Here is a 4504-nt window from a genome sequence, read left to right on the forward strand (position 1 = left end):
ACCACAATGTCTCTTAAGACTTTGAAGTTATAGAGTTTGTTGACAACTTTCATCACCACAATGTCTCTTAAGACTTTGAAGTTATAGAGTTTGTTGACAACATTCACCACCACAGTGTCTCTTAAGACTTTGAACTTACAGAGTTTGTTGACAACTTTCATCACCACAATGTCTCTTAAGACTTTACCTTATAGAGTTTGTTGACAACGTTCACCACCACAGTGTCTCTTAAGACTGAACTTATAGAGTTTGTTGACAACATTCACCACCACAGTGTCTCTTAAGACTTTAAACTTATGGAGTTTGTTGACAACTTTCATCACCACAGTGTCTCTTAAGACTTTAAACTTACAGAGTTTGTTGACAACATTCATCACCACAGTGTCTCTTAATACTTTAAACTTACAGAGTTTGTTGACAACATTCACCACCGCAGTGTCTCTTAAGACTTTAAACTTACAGAGTTTGTTGACAACATTCATCACCACAGTGTCTCTTAAGACTTTAACCTTATAGAGTTTGTTGACAACATTCACCACCACAGTGTCTCTTAAGACTTTAACCTTATAGAGTTTGTTGACAACATTCACCACCACAGTGTCTCTTAAGACTTTGAACTTATAGAATTTGTTGACAACGTTCATCACCACAATGTCTCTTAAGACTTTAAACTGATAGAGTTTGTTGACAACATTCACCACCACAGTGTCTCTTAAGACTTTAAACTTATAGAGTTTGTTGACAACGTTCATCACCACAGTGTCTCTTAAGACTTTAAATTGATAGAGTTTGTTGACAACGTTCATCACCACAGTGTCTCTTAAGACTTTAAATTGATAGAGTTTGTTGACAACGTTCATCACCACATTGTCTCTTAAGACTTTAAACTGATAGAGTTTGTTGACAACGTTCATCACCACAGTGTCTCTTAAGACTTTAAACTTATAGAGCTTGTTGACAACGTTCGTCACCACATTGTCTCTTAAAACTTTAAACTTACAAAGTTTGTTGACAACGTTCATCACCACAGTGCCTCTTAAGATTTACAAAAGACACGTAGAAACGTTCATTGTCACAGTATATAGTTACAACTTTAAAGTATATATTCACAAAATTAAAACTACAGAGGATTTGTCGATAAAGACCTGTTCTAAATTCGTGTCTATTATTACGAGTCTATATCTTGAGTCCTTACGTCTAAGTCAGAACAAAAGCCCAGAAAGCTTGGGTTATAAAAGATCCCTTTCGAGTGTAATGTGTGCTAACGCCTACACGTGTCGTCAAAGTAAACCAGTTTTTAGGAATGAAACAAACTTCTTAAATAAACAAATAACGCTTCGCTGATGAGGGTGTTTTTGACTCTTATATCATAAAATGCTCTGTTTGCATTCAAAACCATAAGGATGGTTGAACGAATCTCGAGATATCAGTGTGTGTGATATCTCGAGATATCATAATGTAAGCCTAATTAATTAACTTGTTTATTAGTTTTTATCGTGAAGATGGTGAATGACATTTTTTCCCCATAGATTGATTTTTCGTTGCTTGTTTGTTGTTAAGCGCACAGCTACTCAATTTGCTATTTGTGGTCCGCCCACTACGGGTATCGAAACCCGATATTTAGCGTCGTAATCTTCCAGACTTACCTCTTAGACCCTCTGGAGGTGCTCCTTTTATTCAACAAACAATGACGTTATGGAGCTTAAAGAACGATGTATCAAGTCAGGCCGTTAAAAAGTCCTGCAGCAGTCACATTAATTAACCTTTCTGTTAAGTATTGTATATCTTGTAAAATCCATTAACTCTGATACAGCCGGGTTAATTAACGTCTCTGATTAACATTGTTTATCATGACTGTTAACAAGGCTTGTAAAATCCAGAAACCTTGATACAGCCAAACAGAGACGTTAATTAACCTAACATTGTTTATCATTACTGTTAACGAGGCTTGTAAAATCCAGAAACCTTGATACAGTCAGGTTAATTAACGTCTCTGTTTAACATTTTAGATCGTAAACAATTTTTTAAATCGGGAAAAAAATTGTTAACAGAAATTATTCTGCTGGACTTTACAAATATATATGTGTGTGTGTGTGTGTGTGTGTGTATTATGGATTTGAAATTGTTTTTCTTTTTAGTACAAATAAACATATGCACGTGAAAAGTTATCTTCTAAAGATCAATTCTAAAACAAGTAAAATGTTTATCTTTCCCCATCTTGATTGTTAGTTTGTTTCTAAAAAAAAATCATCCACAGAAAGTCTTCTCGACGAAAATGAATCTAAAAAATTGTGCCTTTAACCGAGATTTTGTTCACCCTGATATAACTCATATTTGAAACTTTAATGGAACATCAGAAAGTTAAAAGATTATACCTAACCGCGCTAAACCTAAAAAAATCCTGATAGCTCTTTCTCACAATAATGATCTTATACAAAATTTCTGACAAACGCAACCTTAGACATATTTTTTTTCGCTAATTCTGACAAAAGTAGGCCTAGAATGCCAAAACCTGGCAGAAATAATCCTAATAAAGACAAAGTATTACTTGTGGCAGAGATAATACAGAAGTGTATTTCAGCTGTGACAATTATTGAAATCCTGGTACCATAAATGTCTGTCTGTCAGCTATTAAAGTGTATCTTGTTTTCGAATGAAATAAAACGAGGATACTTCCATATCACGCTGTTATGTTACGAGCAGCAAAACGAGGTCTCAGAGTAATTTACATATTAATTGGTTTTCCGTCCAACTTTCACTGTACTCCTATTGTTCGCATCAAAAAGTGAGATAAAATGCACGTGCTTTGATCGCGTAGCTCTAGTTGTTCAAGGGCACGGGCTTTGATCGCTCAGCTCTCGTTATTGAAAGAGTACATATGCTGTCAAAGCGAACTTAATAGAACGCTATTTCTTCTTCGCCCACATCCTTCGTTTAAAGTCAGAAACAAGAACCTGTTTACCATTTGTAGTGTAATCCACAGGGATAAAACCGGAAGTGTGAAGAGTCATAATTGAACGTAGATGCAGAGCAGTAATCTCCCGGTTTGTTTATTCAAAGAAGAGAACGCTAGGCTCTGAACCACAGGTAGAAGTAGGCGGGGCTGTAGAGAAAAGTACTTCCAACGCTTTATGGTTTTAGATGTGAGATCAGTAAAAGTTAGGGCAAGTAAGCTCCATATCTAGGTCCTTTAAACATAAAGCCAGCTAACTGGTCATCTGTGTTCTGTGATGCTAGCTGAAAAGGAGGCTCACAGCTTGATAGTGAACTATGTCATCCTCATCGTTCTGCTGTTCATCCTGTGGTTGTTGTACGTTGGGGTAAGTGTTTATTGTCATTAGTCAGTAACGAACTGTGTCATCCTGTGTTTGTTGTACGTTGGGGTAAGTGTTTATTGTTATTAGTCAATAGAGAACTGTGTCATCCTGTGGTTGTTGTACGTTGGGGTAAGTGTTTATTGTCATCAGTCAACAGAGAACTGTGTCATCCTGTGTTTGTTGTACGTTGGGGTAAGTGTTTAATGTCATTAGTCAATAACGAACTGTGTCATCCTGTGTTTGTTGTACGTTGGGGTAAGTGTTTATTGTCATTAGTCAATAACGAACTGTGTCATCCTGTGGTAGTTGTACGTTGGTTTAAGTGTTTAATGTCATTAGTCAACTAATGTGATGCCCTTATACAATTAACCCATCACTGCGGCTGGTACATACATGGAAAGATGTCAGAGAGGCCTTTACGAAAACATCTCGTTGCCATGGGAACAAGTGCCGCCTAAAATGGAGGAAATCCAGATTATTTTATGGACTTACGAGATAGCATTCACTCTGACGAGTTGACGCAGAAAATAGAAAAAAAAATGATTAGAGGTCATACATGTACCATTCTCATTGAATGGGTTAATACAGAAAGTTAAGAAATATAGTTTATAAACACTGTTGTTTAAATAGCATACTACGATTTATTCAGAATGATTACTTTTTGTTCCTTTGAGAAGTTACTTCCGTGATGTATTTTAAGCTTCACGTCACTGTAGCACAAACATGTTCTTAAGAAAATGTGAAATACAAAAACGTTTATAGAGGAATGAAAGGTTAAACATTTGGTATAAGTATGTGTATTTAATTTAAATTCGTGTGCCTCTGTTGGCTCGATGGGGGGGAAACTCCCCAGTTGCTTAATTCTAAAAGCCAAATTTTGATACACGAGGTGGGAAGAGCACGGATAACCAACCCATCGTGTAGCTTTGTGCTTAATAACAAACAAATAATCAATCAATGGTTTGGAGGCTTATAACCCTAAAATTTGGAGCTCAATCCCAGTGGTGAATACAGCGCAGATTGACCATTGTACAACTTTGTGGTTAAACCAAAGTCGTTTAAAGTTCTTATTTAATATTTTCTTTCCGTTGTATACCCCGAACCACAAATCTTTAAGTTCTCTCTACATCCTTCCTGTGTTCACCTCAGTTCTTATTTTTATTTATCTTATTCGCACGTACACTTCA

At 36.2% G+C, this 4504-nt stretch overlaps 1 long non-coding RNA gene across 1 annotated transcript in view; it reads left to right on the plus strand.

The window, feature by feature from the left end:
* Window positions 1-2984: 2984 nt before the first annotated feature.
* LOC106468615 overlaps window positions 2985-4504 on the plus strand; it is an 18945-nt gene continuing 17425 nt past the window's right edge. The window contains exon 1 of the long non-coding RNA XR_001291393.2: window positions 2985-3320. This is a non-coding gene — a long non-coding RNA (uncharacterized LOC106468615). The remainder of the gene's footprint in view (window positions 3321-4504) is intronic.

The sequence above is a fragment of the Limulus polyphemus genome, unplaced genomic scaffold (genome assembly GCF_000517525.1).
Source record: "Limulus polyphemus unplaced genomic scaffold, Limulus_polyphemus-2.1.2 Scaffold3078, whole genome shotgun sequence".
Lineage (NCBI taxonomy): Eukaryota > Metazoa > Arthropoda > Merostomata > Xiphosura > Limulidae > Limulus > Limulus polyphemus.